Source organism: Protopterus annectens, chromosome 12.part0 (assembly GCF_019279795.1).
Source record: "Protopterus annectens isolate FY-2018-M chromosome 12.part0, PAN1.0, whole genome shotgun sequence".
Taxonomy (NCBI): domain Eukaryota; kingdom Metazoa; phylum Chordata; order Ceratodontiformes; family Protopteridae; genus Protopterus; species Protopterus annectens.
The window spans coordinates 1,046,671,497-1,046,693,148 of record NC_056746.1 but is presented as its reverse complement, the minus strand read 5'-3'; the positions used below and the strand labels follow the sequence as shown (position 1 = coordinate 1,046,693,148).

The window sequence follows — 21,652 nt, the reverse complement described above, 5'->3', positions numbered from 1 at the left end:
GTGTGAGCCTGGAATGAGATGGTAGATGGGACTTTCTGTTACACCAGGGATGGATTATACCCCCTCATAACACGCTTCTGCATATTGAATAAATCCTTTGCTGCTCTCATAGTGCCTTTTTGGGCACAGTCCCTTACTGAACATTCCTACAGAGCAAACTCAAATCTGGACATCATGGTGCTACAAGTGTAAACATAAAGATGTGAAAATCCGAGACCCTCCTGCAACTCTAACACTCATACTTGTACAGTCACATGATTTCAGTGCAACAACAGCATTCTCTATACCAAGATTTAGCACCCATCACACCTTCAAGCCCTTGGCTATCTGGTGGTGGTGGGGGGGGGGATCTATATTTGTCAGAAATAATCTCACATCAAAATTACTTAAGACCTTAACCTACAGCTCCTGGAGATCCAAATCACCCTTAACAAATCCAACCATCAATGTCTCCCAAAGATCATGGGAAATTAACTACCTTAACACCACCGGAGAGGGAATATAGCAAACCAAACCCCTTCCTGCTAGGAGACAAATTACACAAGTACTTACGGTCTCACTTAACACCTCTAGAAATGGATAAGCTCATCACTTCTTGGACTTTGCTAATAGTAATGCACTGAAGCAAACTGTAAAACTACTCACCAGAGCCTCTAATATCCTTGTCCTAATCCTTGCAAACTAGCCCCCACATGTAAACCATCATTTAAGTCCTCATCTATGGTTAAAATCTGACCACAAATCAATTACCTCTGTTAGGCCTAGTGATAAACGCCAAATAAGACCCCACCACTGCAGCCTTCTCAGGGGTAAACATATTTCAGCTTGTAAAAGACCCAGACAAAATTTCCAACAATCCCCTGTGAGTGCAGCCAACTGAGGAGCCTGCTGCCTTCGGCTGTGACTTTTGTATACAACTGTTTCAGTGCTGGCAAAAGTCAATACCAGGCTGCTCTACATATAAATTCAGGCATAAACCTTTCTGGTGGAACTCTTGTATTAATAAAACTGTACAGTAAAGCAAAGATAAACGCTGTAAAAACTCTCCATCGCCCTACCTCAAACTCGCACTGAAATATATATCATAAAGTCTTGAGCATTATTAGTAAATGTAAAGCAAAGTACCAGCTTAAGAACACTACAGATACCAAAGGAAACTGCAAACCTTTTTCTGTTGTATCAGAAAAAGGAATAATGACCAACAAAGCACCAATCTGCTCTATAGTATCACATGTTCTGATCTCAAGGATATAGCCAGTGGATTAGTTGACCAATTTAATACTACTTTTACCCCATCTACCCACACTGTTGCCACTGTAATCCCTGAAACTTTATAGGTTCCCCTTAAATAACCTTATCGCAACCTGGTCAAGGCTTTTGATACCATTTAATTTCCCATGCTGGTATTAAAAAACTTTACACAAACTTAATGTAAACTCCAGTTATCTGCAAAACAGCTGCTCAACAGATCCTAAGTTGTGAACGTTGTTAGAACATAAAACTATAACGAGTAGTGTACAACAGGGATCAAGGCTAAAACCTCTCCTGTTTAGCATTTACATTGCAGACATCCAAACCAATATTCCAGAATGGTGGCTGATAAAGTTTACTGATGACTGGAAGCCGGGCAAGGTTATCTGCTCATCCCCCCCCCCAAAGGACCAATCAAAATACCAGAGGAATGCCAGGTACCCCAGCATTACTGGAGCATAGGTTAAAGCTGCATTGTCCAAGGCCAAGAATACAGCTTTCATGGGACCTGACAATATCCCTGGATGTGTTCTACATGAACTACAAAATGAACTGGCACCACATCTGCATGCCCTGTTCAATCACAGCCTCACCTCAGGCTTTGTCCCTACCGAACGGCACACTGCTAGTCATCCCTCTCCATAAAAGGGGAGCGACTACAGACTCTGGGAATTTCCACCCCATTAGCCTGAGGAGTCTGATATGTAAGGCTATGGAGCGCATCATCAATCAAGGCTATAAGGAATCTCCAAACGTTTTGTGAAAGGTAGATCATGCCTGCTCAACCTGGTTGACTTCTTTGAGTCAATCACCAAAGTTGTGTCTGAAAGCAAGGCAGTTCATACAGACTACCTGGATCTGGCCAAGGCCTTTGATACCATTCCTCACTCAGGAATTATTGATAAACTCACCAAACTAGGCATCAACCCCTATATCACTAGGTGGGTGGCAAACTGGCTCACAGACAGAACTCACAGTGTGAAAGTAGTGGACTCCAAGTCAGACTGCCGACTAGTCACAAGTGGAGTCCCACAGGGATCGGTCCTAGGTCCTCTCCTGTTTGGCATCTACTTCTCACAAGTCCAGGCCAACACATACGGACTCTGGCTGACCAAATTTGCAGAAAACTGCAAGCTGGGAGCCATTATCAACTCCCAAGTGATGTAGACATCCTACAGAAAGGCCTCACTGAGACCAATGACTGGTGTTGAAACCATGGCCTTAAGCTTAATGCCAAAAAATTGCATAGTCATCCCCTTTGGGAAAAACTCAGTTCCCACAAATTACCACATTGATGGGAGCCCACTGAACACTGAAGGCATTACAATTGATCTGGGGACACAGGTTGACTGCAACCACTCCTACGACTACCACTGCCACTGTAGTCAGAAAGGCCTTCTTTGTGGCATATCTCATTACCAAGGGTTTTGCATCCAGGAAGAAAGAGGTCATCTCTCTCTACGCTTCTCTCATTGGGCCAATCATAGAGTATAATGCCCCATTTGGCATGTACCTCACTAGACACATGCAACAGCTGGAAAGGGCACAAAAGTACCTCACAAAGAGGATCTTAGGCCTTAAACATGTCGTGCACAGACAGACTCAAAAAAAACTCCAGCTATTCTCTCTCTCATATCGTCTACTAAGAGGTGATCTCTGCTTGACTTACAAAGCCATGTCTGACCCAGCTTGGTTAGAAATGCTACATCTAAAAGAAATTCCAATCCCTCCGCAGCACACGCTCCAGAGACCTAAACCTCATTACCACAATCAACAGAACATGCTGGAGGGACAGGTTTATAACCCAGAGACTGCCCATGCTCTGGAATAGACTTCCCATACATGTCAAACAGAGCACCTCACTGGCCCTCTTCAAGAGAGATCTTGAGGAGTGAATAGGAAATAGAAAGTTCACCCCCAGGGATCAGTCTAGTGTGGCTCTACTTGAGAGAGGCACTGGGAACTAATGTCGGGCGGCACAATGCCAGGGCACTTCTCTGGGCTAGGCTTGTAAAAGGCTCCAGGGCCATTAGCCTAGTACACACCTATGATACTAACATATCCATCAAGGGCTGAAATATGAACACATCTGGTGTACCAAAACTGGTCTCAAGCTACAAGCAAGCAAAGAAAAGAAGTACTCCCACTTCTCCAAATATAACAATAAGATACTTCATTACTCATATGAGGATAGTTCTTTGTCTGTTGTCATTATGTTTTCACCATAGTAAGTAAATCCGTCTATTTGTCCCACTTCATTTTGAAGGGATCAAAGAAGATCCAAAGAAGTCAACCTACCACGACCCATTGACTGCAACACTCTGATATAAATAAATTCAAGTGTGCTGCTCAGTTGGAAAAGATTCAAATTATTTATATTTCAGTAGAATAAACGTGTCAAATCCTCCAACTATCCAGAGAGATTATTCCAATTGTCTTTATATTTAGTAGTCTACCAGATAGTTGGAGGTGACCTGTGCTCTAGTTTTTGAAAGACCCAGTCCTACTCAACACCTCTCAATTTCTTTAACAAAAAAAGAACTTCAGAAACATCTACACCAACAAATAAACAAACACTCATTGGTAGGAAAGGCACCTAACTCAAATGTATTCCCAGACCACTGAATAAGTTATCACTACAGATTAAACAGAGTACAACACTGGTGACCTGTAAGGCTTGCCTTAATAGGATAGGTAGACAAAAAAGTACAATAGGGTTGTCATATAGTCCTACTCAATTTGGAAGGTGAGCACTATTAATCACTTGTAAAAGGTTGCAAGAAAGCTTGTGTGTGTTTACATGAAGGTGTATAGGTTTTGGAATCTTATATTCCTTAAAACAACAACTAGTACATTTTCCTACATTCCTACTTTCAGGTTTATTTTCTGCCCTCTTACTTCTCTGCAAAATTTTCTTCTTCCCCAAAACATGCACTGTTAAGCAAGCCACTCTTCTTTAACCAAGCTAAGCAACTCCAAGAATATCTATGAATAAGTTACTCAGTTCAGCAACTACACAACTGCTGCTAAAACCAAGCTGAAGGTCAGTGTTGGTACTGCCTTTCTATTCACTCGTGCACTTTCAACAACAGGCATTATGTTCATTTGCACAAAGGATCAGATAGGTTTCACATCAGAAACAAATGTAAAAACAGCTTGCTTCATGAAAAAATATAAAGCCCCGACTGTGCCCCTGGCAGACTCGTTCATTTAGCAGCCCTGAGCTCTACAGCAATTAACCAATGTGAGAGGCAAATCAGTAGCCAACATAGACAGACTCCTCCTAAACACAGGGAGGGAGCATTTAACACTCTGCTGCTTAAACTCCATGTGCAGGACTACAGGACAGCTAGGTATCATCCTCAGCTTACAATAGTAACAAAAGGTCAACCTCCCAAGGAGTGCACAGTACTAAAGCTAGGGATACGGAAGTGTAGATATATACACCGGTCATGTACTTAAGGTAATTATTCAAACAGCTGTAAAAGGGAGTGGGAACTACTGACCAATAAGCCTGACCAGTCTGATCTGTAAGGCTATGGAGCAAATCATTATGGAACTCATAAATGGAGAGATTGGGAACCTCCAGTCGCTGGACCCCACACAGTTCGGCTTCGTCAAGGGCAGATCATGCCTCCTGAACCTGGTGGATTTCTTTGAGACAGTTCCTCAGGCTATAGATAAGGGAAAGGAGGTACACACGGCTTACCTTGACCTTGCTAAAGCATTTGACACCATTCCCCATTCAGGTATTATTTATAAGCTCACCAGCCTGGGCATAAACCCTTACGTCACAAGATGGATCGCAAACTGGCTCTCAGACAGATCCCATAAAGTAAGAGTAGCAGGATCTATGTCCGAATCCAGACCAGTAACTAGTAGTGTGCCTCAGGGCTCTGTCCTGGGGCCCCTCCCGTTTGACATATACTTCTCAGAAGTACAGGCAAGCACGGAAGGGCTGTGGCTGACTAAGTTTGCAGACGACTGCAAACTGGGTGCTATAACAGAGTCTCCAGCCGACATGGAGATCCTCCAGAAAGACTTAAATGAGACTGATGCATGGTGTCAAAGCCATGGTCTCAAGCTAAATGCAAAAAATGCGTAGCAATCCCCTTTGGAAAAAACAGAGTACCCGCAAACTACAACATAGGAGGTAATCCCCTGAAATCTGAAGAAGAAATAAGGGATCTAGGGACCCAAGTAGATAGTCAGCTTTCCTTTGATAACCATGTTGCCAAAGTGGTTAGAAAATCCTTCTATGTAATCCATCTGATCATGAAAGGGTTCGCATCAAGATCTAAGAATGTAATGGTGCCCCTCTACTCTTTCCTCATCAGACCCATTATTGAGTACAATGCACCAACTGGAATGTACCTGGCTAGACATCTCCAGCAGCTGGAGAGACCACAGAGGTACCTAACCAAGAGGATTACTGGCCTCAAACAGTTGCCCTAATGCAGCACGATTGAAAAAGCCAAGACTGTTCTCTGTTGCATACCACTTTCTCAGAGGCGATCTCTGTCTAACGTATAGAGCCATGTCCAACCCAGAATTGTTGAACATGCTCCATCTTAGCAAAACCAAATCTACTCGAGCTACACGCTCTAGGGATATAAACCTCAACACAACAATGAATAGAACATGCTGGAGGGATAGATTCCCTTCGCAGAGATTTCCCTTACTATGGAACAGGGTCCCGATCTACATAAGACAGAGCCCCTCACTATCACTCTTCAAGAGGAACCTTGATGAGTGGATGGGTAACAGAAAGTTCACACCGGGGATCACACCAACAATACTACTAGATAGGGGCCAAGGGTACTAGCTGCTGGTACAAGGGTCTAGGGAACTACTAAAGGGGTGGTGAATACCGCACAACATGGCTGGGCTAATATATGCCTTCGGGCAGATAGCCCAGTACCAACCTATGAACCTATGAGAGATGAAACTTCACTTCATTCCCTTGAAATTAATCCTAAGAAAGCTACAATTATTATAGCCACCTACTTACTCCCCCCCCCCCCAGGCAGTAAGCGTTCCCCCATTGAAAACCAACTATATTGGTCCTCTACCAAATTCTCCCAAGAAACGATAGTGCTTGGCGACTTTAACCTAGATTAGTATACCTGCACATCAAATAATTCATCTAATTTTGTTAATCTCTTTAATTTCACCCAAACAATAGCCTGTTCAACCCGCACAGACAACCACTCCAAAAAACAGTCAACATTAGACTGGATCTTAACTAACAAGCCTAACCTTAGTTACCTAGCAGGATGCCTACCTGAATCACTCAGCGATCACTCTCCAACTTTCCTCCATAGAAAGAGTGCACACACAAAGCAACATCTACAAATATACCACTACAAAGAAAAATGTCTCCACTACTAATTTTAACCTCCTACTCCAACAGTGTAACTGGTCACCACTTAAACATCTACAGTTAGATACTGCTGTTCACTACTTTAACAAAACCTTCCTTAGAATCCTAAATACTCTAGCCGTCGCTAGAAAAGTATGCACTAAAACTATTCCCCGCTATAAAAGTATGTACTAAAACTATTCCCCTCCCATGGCTAACCAAAGACACTAAACTACTAATCAAGTGTAGAGAAAAAGCCTGGTCAAAATACCATACCTCCAAAAGACAAAAAACTTACCTCTTAACTTTTCAAGAACTAAAGAAACTCAAAGAAACAGATCAAAAAAGACAAACATACTTCCTATCCTGCCAGCAAAAACACCAACCCCCCTCCTCAAAATTCTGGCAATCCATCAACCAGCTCAAAAACCCTGGTCAAACCTCTACCCCTCCCTGTCACCTAAAAACACTGACCCTAATGCAACTCAATTCAACTCCCACTTCATAAACACTGTCACCTGCCTACTAGATGACCCACCAACCCAGCCACTTCCTGTCCCCACCCCTGTCGTAGACACTCACAACCCCTTCTCCTTCACACCTGTACAAACCAACTATATAAAAAGAGTCTCTTAACCAAGCTCAAACCTGGCTGCTTAGCTGAACTCCCAAATGAGTTTCTAAAAGTTGCCGTTCCTTCTATTGCTTACCCCATATCAATCCTGATTAACCACTCTATTTAAAGAGCAATATATTCCACTTCTATGGAAAACACCTCATATCATACCCCTCCACAAAGGTGGACCCTCCATAGAACTATTAACCCATAGCCATCTTATCCACCCTTGCAAAAATACTAGAAAAATGTATCCCACAACCAACTCATTAGTTACTTCCTTAACAATAACCTCCCGTCCAGTACCCAGCATGGCTTTAGACCAAAGCACAGCACCAGCACTGCCATCCTATCCTTCACTAACACCATCCATCTACTCATGAATGAAGGTCAGCTTGCTTCTTCCATCTTTCATGATATGTCCAAAGCCCTCAACACAGTATCCCACCAATTGCTACTCAACAAACTGTCTCTATACAGCCTCAGTCCTTCATCACTCACATAGATATCTTTCCAATAGTCAGCAAGCCACAAAATGGGAAAACTCTCTATCTCCCCTACTCCTCATCTCCATGGGCATACCTCAAGGATATATACCTGGCCCTCTTCTCTATCATATTTGCAAACAACCTTAGTTCAGCTACTCAACAAGCCTCAATAGTACAGTATGCCATTGATGCTATGCTTATCTGCTACGCCCCCACACCCAAAGTACTCCAAATAAAAATGCAATCATCTTTTCAGGACACTGAAAGATATCTTTCCCAACACCAACTCATTTTAAATCCCAACAAAACTAAAATCATAGTAGTAACAAAAAAGACTCCCCAGCCCCTTATCTCACTCACTTCGGAAAATGGAACCAAGATAGCCCCCACAAATCACACCAAATTTTTAGGTGCTACCATAGATGAAAACCTCAAATTTAATGCACACCTTGCCCAAACTATCAAAAAGATCCACATCAAACTAGGAACCCTATACATGGCCAAACCATACCCAACTCCCAATGCCAGGCTAGCCACTGCTCGCACACTCCTGCTATCCACCCTCATGTATGGTTCCATTACATTCACTAATCTCAGAAAATCAGACCTCAACAACCTAGAATCATGCTACAACAACAAGATATCTAAATATTCCACCAATCAACCACACAGATCTCACCATTGTTTAGCTCTCCCACAGTTAAAATGGACAGAGCTCCCCAGCTTTTAACACAATCCGCTAACCTTAGCCCACAAAATAATACACTTCCCTAAGGCCCATCTCCCACCTAGTCCAACCCAGTAACAATCTCAGATCTTCAAACAAACTCTTACTCAAGGTCTCCAACTCCCAAAACTATCATGGCGACTCCCTCTTCTCACACAATATAGCCAAACCCTGGAACACTCTTACAGAGAAAATAACAAAAAACCCTAGTCACAATCAGTTCAAAGTACTCCTAAAAGAACATCTCAATAATCATTGGCTGTGCTCTTGCCACTCTCCTGGGTAACCATTAACCCACTTCTATTCCTGTTCTCTTATCACCTCCATCCTCTAATGTCCTATTTTTGTCTTTTTTTTTTTTTTTTTTAAATAAGAAAAAGAATCACAGTACTGCATAGTGCAATTGCTTGGTCTGTATTATAGAATGTACTGCTCTATCAATCATATTGTATATGTGACTACATTGTTTGCTATAACTTTTGTACCACTGTGGAGCTTTCCTCCCCTATCTCTGCTGTAAACGGGCCTATGGCCCAGTTGGACATTATCCAGTAAAGAAATGTAATAAATAAAATAAATGATGCATCTGCTGGAGATGGAAAGACTGCTTTTATGTCCCCTGCTGGCAGTCTGAGTGAGGGTTCAATCCTCAAGCCTTGCCTACACCCTCACTCTGGAATAGCCTTCGCTATCAGACATCTGGATAATCAGCCTAATGAGACAAAGCCACTGAGAAGCATATAACAAAAACCTGGATGATTTGATGGAATGCATTTCAGGGGAAAATGCAACATAAAACAGAATCACTGAACATAAAAAATCTCTTTAATGCACACAAAACAAAAAAGTGGTTATTTATGTAATACTACTATGGACAATGAAATATCTACTTGCAACCCCTAGAGTTTGCTGGGCCTTCTATTCTATTGTAACATTTACAGATTTCAGATTCAAAGTTTTGGATCTGTTTTTCTAATAACTTATGCTCCAATGACTGATATTTTAAAGGTCTGGGGTAGTAATAGAACTAGCTCTAAAAGTATCTATATGTATGTATGTGTGTGTCTATATTAATATGCAAGTTTTAAAATGTATGATCACGTTTTATTTCAGAACTCTCCCTATACATGTTATATTCGGACTTGTATGACTCAGCACATGGACACCTCTCAGTTTAAGTAGCCTTATATTAGCAGAGCACTTGTGGATTTATCTGTAAATCATCTTAACCATTATAGCCCTATTAAGCATGTGTGGATAAATAACTGCAGTCTCTTACCTCTGACCTTTACTATTTATATTGCAGACAGGTGAACTGAACCACTATGGCTCCTTTTCACAGTCACAACCTAATTAAAAAAAAAAAAAGATACAATAAATTTCAATTATATATAAGAAACGGTATTCAATAAAGTAAACTGCAAACTCTCAGGAATGCAGTCTTGCAGGGTTAGCAAAACCTTTGAAATATTTACGTTGCTACGTGACAAGTCTGGTGTAATTACATTCACACTGCTGCTGTAAAATCAATTTAAAAGCTATGTACTTACCATAACTAGGCATCTGTGTTGCCCATTTTTATTCTTCCTCAATGTATGGGTTTGGATCCGACAGTCTATCCGACTTTACAACATATTCCAGACTTCGGTTCCAGCTCTCGAGCTCCTCCTTCTACCCATAATGCCCTATTCCATCCTCATATATAGTTAAACACAGACAGGTACAGCTTGACAGAAAAGACAGGACTCAAACACAGAACTAAAGGTTCCCAATACAGTCCAACAGGTCTCTCCATAAAAGGATGGAGGATGGATGGGAGAGAAGTTGAGGAAGAAAGAAAATGGACAACACAGATGCCTAATTATGTTAAGTGCACAACTTTTAAGTCTGAAGTTGTCCTTTTTATTCTTCCTCAATGTATGGGACAAGAGTCCTGTGCTACAATGATCTTGGGTAGACCTCATGAAGGATATTCCTGAGTACCGCTGAACCAGAAATCTTGCTTTGCTCCTAGAAACGATAGCTAATTTGCAATGGGTAACAAAGTTATGAGCATTAGTCCATGTAGCTGCAGTGCAAATATAGTCAATAGATGATCTTGGCCAAAAAGCAGAGGATGTAGCCATGGATCTGGCTGAATGAGCCTTTGGCGGTTTAGATAATGTCAAGCCTTTCAGAGAATAAATCCAAGTAATATAGTCTGTTATCCACTTGGCTAGAGTAACTTTAGAGACTGAACAATCCATCTTTTGTTGATCTGATTTTATGGATTAGTTTTATCCTTTGAAGGTAAAAACATAGTAGTCTATGCACATCAAGGAGATGCAGCATGTAATCATCCATATTCTTTCCAAATTTTTTCAAATAAAAGGAAAAAGTGTATGGATTGGTTAATGTTATTTTCAGAAGCAACTTTAGGTAAAAAAAAGTAAGGGTTAGTCCCCAAGGAAATCTTACCCTTATGAAAAATGATGTAAGGAGTTTTTAAGAACCTGGAGTTCAAATATTCTCTTTGCAGAAGTAATGGCTACTAAGAAAACTGTTTCCATGATATGAACTTCACATTAGAAATAGCTGAAAGTTCAAAAGGTTTCTGCGCTAGACCTTGTAACACAACTTTCAGATACCAAGGTGGTGAGGGATCCCTTATCGGAGGCCTTAGAAGAAAAAAACCTTTCAAGAAGGCTTTGCATAACTTAAACAAAGCCAGTGAAAAATGTCTGTTCCCAGTGTGAAAACTGGAAGTTGCTGTCAGCTGAAGTTTAACTGTAGAGAAACTAGCTGCTCCTTCAAAACCAATTGTCAAAAACTGGAGAACCACAGAGACTGTGGCAGAGAAATGGTCACTCTCTATTTAAAGCCCAATGACGAAACCTTTTCCATTTGCTTTTGTATACATTTTTGTTAGATTCTTTTTGAGAAGCCAAAATAATGTTTTGTATAGGGGAAGAGAGCCCGAGCCAACTATTACTGGAAATGGAGAAACCATGTGGTTAGTTTGAGGGCATGTATGTTGGGAAGTTGGATACCTGATGAATGAGAAAGGACAACCAGAGTTGACTCCAGTATCCATAAAGGATAAAGTTGAGACCGCAGGAAGGGGAACCATACTTGCACAGGCTAGAAAAGGGCAATGATGATTACGGAGCTATTCAGCCAACTTGCTTTCTTTAAAATGTGGGGATCAAGGAAAAAGAGGAGGGAGTTGAGAAGCATTCATGGTCACTGTGGCCACCTGGGTTGGTAGAACAAAAGATCTGTCTAGATGAAGATCATCTCATTATATCCACCAGTGAATGCGTTTGCACACTGGGGTTGATAAAGAATGGGCCACTGTACAGATAGGGTCCAATGGAGAACCCGCATAAAGAAATGTGCCAAAGGAAGTCGTACTATGGCTGCTGCCATGGACTAGTGCTTGAAGTACTAACCTTGCCGGAGGAAATGGATGGGAAAGAAGAAGATAAACCCAGCTTCTGACAGTGGAAATATGATGAGGATGTGGAGATGCTACCTATGCAGAACTGTACCAATGAATTCTAGGTCTTGGACTGGTGTTTGGCATAACAATAAATCATGACAAGTCAAACCTAATGGATTTGCAAATCTGGAGCAAATAGTCCCTGGCATGCAGAGGGGACAGTGAGGAGCCAGTCTAGATATGGGAACACTTGGAATCCTTTCAGTCTCAAATGAGCTGCCACCACTGTCATGCATTTGGTAAACACCCTGGGGACTTTGGGGATTCCAAAGGGCAGGGCTTTGAATTCAAAATGACTGGCTCTCAGCCGGAAAGCATAAATGTCTTCTGATCACCTGTATTTTAATATGATAGTATGCATCCTGAAGATCTACTGTTCACATTCACAATCTTCCTTGTGAAGAAAAGGTAGGATGGACTGCATCCTGAAGATCTACTGTGCACATTCAATCTTCCTTGTGAAGAAAAGGTAGGATGGACCGTACAGTGACCATTCAGAACTTTGTTTTCTTCATGTACTGATTCAAGCTGCTCAGATCCAAAATGAGTTTGAGTCCCCGTTTTTTTCTGGTACTAAAAAAGCGTGAACAAGTTCTGAATCCTATTTGGACTGGTGGGACCTTTTGGATGACTTCGGTCTAGCAGCTTTTGGATTTCTTGTGCTGCTGCCTCTCTGACTGGGTGGAATGTCGGAAAGCTTCTTTCTTTTGTGTGATACTAGAAGGAAAAATGGTAAGTAATGACCTTTGGATATTATTCTTAGCACCCATGAATCGTGCATTACGCTTGCCTATGCATCTGGCTGCAAGGACAATCAACCCCAACTGCCTCCAAAGTTGGACAGTTAGGCAGCACTTCAGAGTACAGGGCCCATGTGGAAAAAAATCCCTGCAGCCCCGATCCTGTGGACCTCCTCTGCCTCTAGGGTGATGTCTATCACATTAAAATTTCTTCCTCCGTCTCTGGAGAAATTATCCACTGCGCTGATCTTGGAAAGGTCCCAGAGATTTTCATAACCACATCTTCTTACTGCCTCTCCGATTCCTGGAAAAGGTTCACTGAGGCATAGAAAACTTGATTTCCATGGCAGACAGAATTTTCCCATCTTGTTCACTGTCGTAAGCTTTTTTTTAACTGATGACTCAGCTGTGCGAGAGAGATCAACCTCATCAAAACATTTGGTACTGATAAGAGAATGGCCAGTTATAAGGATGTTCTTTGAAGTCCTCAACAGCCATGGATTCAAAGACAGCATTTGAAAGCTCTTTGGTCAAATCTTTTGGAAGCCTAGTTAAGTGCGCCAGTAGTTTAGCGACCTCAGGGCAAAGGTTGCTGATGCAAAGACTCTCTTTTCAAACCTGTCCAATGTTCTAGACTCCCTGTTTGGCACATGGACAGAAGAGCTCTGTTCTGCTAGCTCTTACACGGTGGCTGCCGCCACCACCATAGCATCAAGTGGGACTCCTTTGCTCTAGTGGGGTCTTTCTGTTGGTGGGGCTAAAAATTTATCAAGCCTTTTGGTAATGGGTTTGACAGTATCCAGTTCCTTCCAAACCTGGCGGGAAACCAAATCAGTAAGTTCATCTGCTGGGGAGGGGGTATCCAAGACACAGATGGCCCAGAACCAAAAGCCTCCAAAAATACTGATTCTTCTGGTGAGGGGTTCTGGGAAGACCAGACAACTTTTTAATTTAGGACTTCTAAAATACCTCCAAAGGAGATGTCATACGGTGGTGATCTGGGGGACCCCTCTCCATCAAAATCAGTATCCTCTGTGAGAGGCTCCATCAGGGAGTCAGTGTGTTCCCTTTTACATGTTTTTTTCCGATGTACCTCCTCCATGGGATGCTCAGGTGAAGTTTCAGAAGAGGGGGGAAGTTTCTCTACTGGAACTGGTTCAAGACTTAATGGAGCTGGCTGTCCCTCTGCAATAGGTCTGAATGACTCAGAGCGTGGAACCGATGAGAGTAAAGGGGTAGGATCCAAAACATGAAAGGGTGGTTCTATTTGGAGAGAAAAAGCCCTTTCCACCACCTTGAAAGCCGATGGACCCAGACAGGTTTCAACCCGCCTTCTCTGAGCTGAAACTTCAGAGGAAAGTAGATCTAGACCTCCCTCAGATCCACATCTCACAGGTGGAACCAGATCCGAACTGTCCAGGGCCTGGACTCTTGAGGGGAAGGGATGGGTCCAACAAAACTCGGAACCAAAGTTATCCCCTCAGATCAGACACTGACACTTCAGCTCCAAGACCCATTCTGATCAGAGGGTATTAGAGTAGAACTAGCCAAGGAAGAAGCTTTACTCGGATCAGACACCGAACCTCTTGGGGATTCCAGATACTGGAACTCCAAAAACTACTGGACAGATTGGCAGAGATAAGATGTTTTCTGATGAAGCAAATGAGAAGGCAGGGTGGGTGAAACTGGCTTAATACCAAATTCTGGAGTAGTACTCCTATGCAAAGTACCAAACTTTGGATCAGAGGACCTAGGATCCAAGGGGGGGAGACAGTAGAACTTATAGAAATAACTGAAGGAGCCAAAGCCTTAGATTATGACTGCTTTGGATCTGAATGTAAAGTCTTTGGATCCAATTATGTCAGAAATGAAGTTTTTCTGTTTTTTAAAGGAGGCTCCGATGAAGACCTGGGGGGCTTTGGAGGGGAGCATTTCCTCTGCTCCAGAGGAGCAGGCTTACTAGTTTTAGAAGAGTTTGAGCCCCTTAAGAAGATGTAGTAGGAAAAAGTCCCCTTAGAATAAGTTTGTTGTGGCTATCTACCAGGGCTATCTACCAGGGCTCTTGGGTTAAAGTTGGAGCAAATCTTACAAGCAGCGTGCAAAGTGCCCAGCCTCAAGACAGTACATACACTCCTTGGGGGCATCCAAATTTGGGATTATACCCACAAGAAGTGCATTTCTTAAAACCTGTTGGTTTATCTGACATATCACTATCCAAGAAAGGAAAAACAAACAAAATAAACTGCAAGAAAACATTTTTTAAAGGAAGGAAAGAAGTTTAATTACCAGTGATGGTAATCTCAAGAAATACCTTGGAGTGAAAAGGGTAAAGCAGACATACCAACTATGGTAACAAACAATTACAAGTTAGTGATGATAATACGAAAAGAGGGGGAAAGTCCTAAGGTCCAGTGAAAAAAAAGCTAGAAGTCAGGATAATAAGCTAAGATAAAGTTAAAGGTAGATCCAAAAACTAAGTAACTCAAAATATTTCTAATAAAACTCTAGAGTGGAACCTGCGTCTGTTTGCAATGATGGCAAATGAGATCTGAGGCAATGGAGATGGATAGGGCATTATGGGAAAAGGGAGGAGCTCGAGAATTGGTTCCAAAGTCTAGAATATGTGGCAGAGTCAGATCTTAACCCATACGTTAATGAACAACGAAGAGGACAACATCAGATTTACTTGTTCTGGAGAAGTCATAAATGTAGGACATTAGAAGATGATTTTTGGAGGACAGACCACTGAGTAGTAGGGTCTAGATGGCAGAATGTTCTGTCAGTGAAGACAAGAGAAAACAGAGTGATGGAAAAGTTCAGAGCACTGGATACAGGAAGGCCTGAAATAATTGAAATAATGTTTATTTTACATAATCAATTCTGTTAATGTACTAGTTAATGTGAAGACATTTGTACAAAGTGTGCTATCAGAAATACAAGTCCCTGGTTATGCAGAAGGCAGCCTGCACTGCATGGCACTGTTAGAAAACCCCAGCTTGGCCAAAGTAGAGAAAGTGGAGTACACAGCTCAGAGGGTCAATACCTACCAGGTGAAGGGACACACCAGAGTCCCCCCACGCCAAGGTGGTGTCCTCGGAGAAAGACAAAGCTAGAGAAGCAAAGAAAGGAAAAAAAACTGAATAATCCGATTCCCAATAATAATAAATAATAAATTCCAACTCTCCCTACACACTATTTTAAATTGCTTTGCCCTTCTTACCAAACTAGTTTTATTTTTTTGTGTGATCGTACTGCAAGGCAATGCAGTAATCTTATTCTTACTGCACTGCCCCATTAGAAACATTGTGGTATCAATCCTCCTCCTCCTCCTCACTGGTAGGCAAACTGGCAACTCAAGCTGCAAGCTCTGCAGTACTTTCCCTCTTAGACAATCCCCAACAACAACAAAGGGGGGGGGGGTTAGACATTTTCTATACTAGCATAACTCTGAAGCATGCAAAGCTGCAAACTCAGCAGTGTTCCCCATCTTATACAGTGCCTTTGCTCTGCTGTCTTTATATTTATGATATTTGAGAGAGCTCTTAACCCAAATCAACTATTACTATCTTTTTACTCTCAATCTCGCAATTAAGGGGGAACAGGGTTTTTACACATCAGGTATTCAATAAGGCAAGAGTAGACTGCTGTTTACATAAAAGGATCACATAAGAGAAAATTACACCAGTTTTTCATTCTCAAGTGCCCAAAGTAAATGGCAACTGTGTAATGCACTATGCAGGTATCACTGCTAAGCCTTGTGCACAACTCAACTTAAGCAAGGTTCTGACCTGCACATTACACTAATATAGCACTATTAATGTTATATGGAAAATGAAATATGCAAGATATTTGAGGTGGTCATGTTCATGCAAATGCTCTTCGTTAAATCACTGCTGCAATAGTGTAAACTATATGGGATGTCCTGCAAGGCTCAGCTGACTTCCAAAGCTTTAGGGCACCTTCCATGTTTGAGCTTCCACTTGTGCAGGCACATAGGAAATACATGGCAGTTACAGCATCAAACTTCAGAGGCTTCTTACAGAGCAGCTATATCGCTAAACTACAGAGGATTCTTACCAGCAAAGAACAAGGTGTGTTGCAGCTCTTCAGAAGTCCACCATCAGTCCACTTTCCTGGTTGGGCAGAGAATTCACCTTACCATTTTTTCTTTGTAAATAAATCTATATAGAAAAAGAAAACACAAAAGTATGATTTTCATTATCCCCAGTATAGTTATTTTGCATTTACAGAGGATGAAGCAGCTTTTTTCATAGCCGATTGGTTCCAACGTAATATATTGGGTTTTTCAGCCATACCCTTCCATATTATTTAGGGTTTTTTTCTTCCAAAGGATATTGCTGGTACTTTTGCCATTTTTGAAGAGACATGTGCCATTTGTACTTGCAGACATAGCAACACATATTCAACCCTCTCCTTTTGAATTGCTTGTGTTCCGTTCCCGTACTGTTATGCCTAGATACAGTCTCAGAAGTTCCAGAATTCTGTTAGGTCAGAAATTTTTAATGCCTCTCTGGATAAAGACTGACAGTTTAGTCCTTTCTCCTGTATAAGTTCTCAAACATTTTAATATCCGAGGAAATTTAAGCCAAGTAGTTATCCAGATATTTCAGGTCTCCTTTTGGAATTTCAGGCAACGCCCCCACTCCCACCCAATACAAGGCCCTCATTCAGATCACAGGCTAGGTCTTTCTAGAAATTTTACAAGAAACAAGCTTACAAAAAATAATTGCAAGGCAGATCAAGGCACAAGGGTTCTACCTCCCAATCCCAACATCCACTTAAAAAAACATATCATGTCCCCCATTCCCCTTCCCTCCCAGGAAATCTACTGAACTAGTCCCAAATTCTGGCCATTCAATTTCCTCTATGGCAATGTATAACATTAGATTCCTGACTGCTATGCAAAAAGTTGCAAAAGCACTGGCAGAGGGAGTCTCCTTTCTTCACTCCCCCACTCAAACTTCTCCCTCTCCCTTTTTTTTCATCAGGTGCTGACATAAAAGAGTGTCACTGAATCTAGATTTAAAAGATGCTTATTACATATCAATCTGCAACAGCTTCAGACAACTTCTGCATTGTTTGCAGCAAAGTCATTTTCAATTTTCTGTTATGCCCTTTGTAAACACCTTGGAAGCAGTACACAGCCCAAAGTGCCTACCCCCAGTAAACGCTCAGTGCAGGTTACAGGGATTCAGTGCAGGTTACAGGGATTCACATTTTTCCCACCTGGACAACCGTCTGATGAAGGACTCTTCCACTGAAAACTGTCAAAAAAACCTCAACTGGGATATGAACCTTTTTCTTGGTCTGGGATTTCTTGTAAACAGGGAGAAATCCTCTCTTATCCTCATTAAAGAATAAAGTTTCTAGTCAGTCTTCTGGACACATCCCTCTTGATGGATTTTTTTTTCTCAGGACCAAGTAAACGCTTCCATGGACTCTCTGGAATTCTCCAAGCTGACTTCAGGCATTTGCCAAGGAATGCCAGAACTTTAGGGTATATGACGTCTATTATTTTCAGGATTCCTCTGGGCTGACTTCTTATGGACTCAACACCTAAATTCCCCATCCTTTTATATTCCAATTCTGGGGTTTATGAAATGGGAGCATCACTTGATACTAATCCAAGGTTTTCCTTATACTACTTAGCCAGCTACTCAGTGACAAAAGATGCCTCAGAATTCACCAGGAGGGCTGCGTTCAATGAAAATAAATGTTCAAGGCCTTTGAACAAGTGGGACAGGTTGAAACGCATAACTATCAAGGAAATGATGGCTCTTTTACATACTCTCCAAACCTACACCATCTCTGCTTTCCAGGTTTTTTTGTTAGCCATCACAGACAAAGCCACAATGATGAGCTACATAAACAAGGCAAGGAGGAACTGGGTCTTACCCCTCTGCAGACTAGCTATGGGATCTAACAGTTCAGCACAGCGTATCCTTCCAAGCAAATTACATTCTGTCAGAGCAGAATTCTGTGACAGACAGGATGAAAACAACCAGGACACATCCTCTGGAATGGATGTCGAGTCAATGGTTCTCTTGGGAAACGGTCTCTGTGAAATTACATCAGTTTGCCTTCAACCAGAACAGTTGAAAACATTCTGTTCCTGAAATCCAAGCATTCAGGCCTTTAAGACTAATGTATACCATGCTAAAGAATAAACAATCTGATATACAACCACAAAACCAGTGACCACGAAAAATTGTATAAAAACGTTTATTCTCTCCGACGTCTCGGCACCAATGCCTTCAATGAGTATAGTACATTCAGAAACCCTAACCCTTTTACAACAGACACAATTAGACACATAATTAAAATAATTAATTTAATATTTAAAAGTAATTCATTCCCTATGGGTGTCACTGTATCACATTTCAGTATATACAAAGCTTCATTGTAATGTTTTCATCAGTATAAATATTATCTATTTTTTCCAGAATGGATGCTTGTAGCCCTCCAGATTAACCATGATGTACTTTATGGAAATGTTCAGCCACTGACCTCTGTTCTTTTCCCTTGTTAATGTCTCGAATGTGTCCTAAAAGCCTAATTTTAAAGGCTCTTTTAGACTCACCAATGTAAAAATTACAAGGGCACTTCAGGGCATAAATAATGCCACTAGTATCACATTTATAATGTCCTTTTACATTAAACCTGAAACCATTAATTCTATCAAAACTTGATGTAATATGTTTGCAAGCCTTGCATCTACCACATGTATTAGTGCCATGTTGATAAACTATACTGTTTAGATTAATGGGGGGGGGGGCATGATGAATTTCCCTTTAAACTAGAAAGTTTTTAATATTCCTGCCAACTTTATAAAGATATTTTAAGCCTTCCAGGCATCCACTCTTTACCATCTCTTAAATTATTAAGGAAGCTCCAATAGTACCTCACTAAATGTACCACTGTATCACTAAAACAGCTATACGTAGTGACAAAATACATATCAACTATGTTATCCCTATTTATAAAAGTTGCTGACCTATATGTTACCCTATTCCCTTATTCTGTTCTTTTGTTAATGTTTGCCACGCATTATTTAGTAACCTTTTATCATATCCCCCTGGACTCAAACATAGCACAGGTTCTAATAATCTCTTCCTGAAGCTCATTCCCATCACTACATAAATCTGTATAATCGAACAAATTTACCATAAGGCAAAGCCTCTATGGTGTGGAGGGATGGCAACTAGATGCTCTCAGATATTGTATGCTACCTTCAAATTTTCTATGTACTTTAGTACGTACTCTATTTCAACTTGAAATATCTAAATCAGCATCCAGAAATGAAATTTTACCTATGTGAATTCCTTCAAATTTTAAATTAAATTTATTCACTTGCAAACCACCAATAAACTTATTTAATTAATTTTACCTCCCTCACATAAAAAAAGAGATCATCAATGAAAAGTATTTTACAACATGCTGGCATTAAAATTCAAATCTATAAATGTACTCCAGTTCAAATAAACCAATGCTTAAGTTTGCACATGAGGGGAAAAAAGCTGCCCCCTTGTTTCTGGTGAAAAATGTCTCCATTAAACTCAGACATTTTTTAAGCAAAAATAAATCAATTCATATTCGGTAGCTGGACAATCACCTAAAAAGAACCTTACAGATTCCAATCCAAAAAAGTGTGTTCAACACTTGTGTACAAATTTTTCACATCCAGTGTGATCGAAATAAAATGTAAAATTGCAAACCAAGTACTGAAAAAATATATAAAAAATCCAGGCCACCGGTTTGAGGCAAAAATATACTTTTTATATCACAACCACAAATACAAAGATGAGCGCTTTCGTCTGAAAACTAGACTTCATCAGATAAAAGGCGCCCTTGCTACTCATTACTTAAATACCATTTCTCCTAATACATGTCAATTAATATTTAAAGAAAGCACACTTGAATATCCATTTTTTTTTTAAATCTATGCATTACTCACTACAGAATGAAACCCAGCAATACATCCTGTACCTAAACAAATACATAAAGAATTCATAAAAAATCTTGCCTTATGAACTGAAAAAAGTATGTGCGCAATGCATAGATTTTTTTTAAAAAAATGGATATTCAAGTGTGGTTTCTTTAAATATTAACTGACATGTATTAGGAGAAATGGCATTTAAGTAATGAGTAGCAGGGGCGCCTTTTATCTAATGAAGTCCAGTTTTCAGACAAAAGCGCTCATCTTTGTATTTGTGGTTGCGATATAAAAAGTATATTTTTGCCTCAAACCGGTGGCCTGGATTTTTTATATATTTTTTCAGTACTTGATCCAATACATTCTCATTCCATTGTACATTCGCTATTTCTAAAATCAAAAACATCTTTTATACAAGCAGATAAAATTACTTTAGGAATTAATAAATGGTACAATAAACACCACAAATTATACAAGAAATAATTTCTACCTGAAACAATGGGACAACCAGGAGGTCACTGCAAGCATTTGTGAATTTTGGGTAAAGATAAAAATATGCAATACTAGCATTGGTCACATTAAATTTTTTTTTAACATCATCATGAGATAGATACCCAACAGCTCATCATATTCTTTTATGGCTACAAGATAAGCAGAAAATGGAACTCTCATATACATTAATATCATACATATGACGTCAAGGTACTGAGAAATATGTAAAATTACAAGTTTATTACCTTTATCACCAGGTTTAAATACAAAGTCATTCCTCTCTCTTAATGCCAACAAGGCTAACCATTCATTTTTAGTAAGATTATAGTCCTTTTGGAAATTTTGTAATTCTTTCTCAACATAAAAGTTAAACATCTTATAAAATTGCACCACACCTTCATTGTTAAATGCTGGAATAAATTTACACTTAGTTTCAACTACACTAGTATCAAACATATCATATGCATTACTATCTTCATCTGAAATACATGAATAAAAACTGTTGTGTTTCATCACTTCCTTTGTAATCAATACAAGCAGC

General features: G+C 40.5%; 1 protein-coding gene across 6 annotated transcripts in view; it reads right to left on the bottom strand.

Moving 5' to 3' along the window:
• The window catches only part of RAE1 (ribonucleic acid export 1), a 601,382-nt gene that overhangs the window by 560,625 nt on the left and 19,105 nt on the right, over window positions 1-21,652 (bottom strand). For 3 of the 6 annotated variants that reach the window (XM_044090053.1, XM_044090055.1, XM_044090052.1), the window contains exon 2: window positions 9,724-9,793. The exons of 1 other annotated variant lie outside the window; for it this stretch is intronic. The gene's annotated coding sequence lies outside the window, so the exon portion shown is untranslated. Of the gene's footprint in view, window positions 1-9,723; window positions 9,794-16,742; window positions 16,847-21,652 lie in introns of all 6 variants that reach the window. 2 more of the 6 variants (XM_044090057.1, XM_044090054.1) reach the window with 1 other exon arrangement.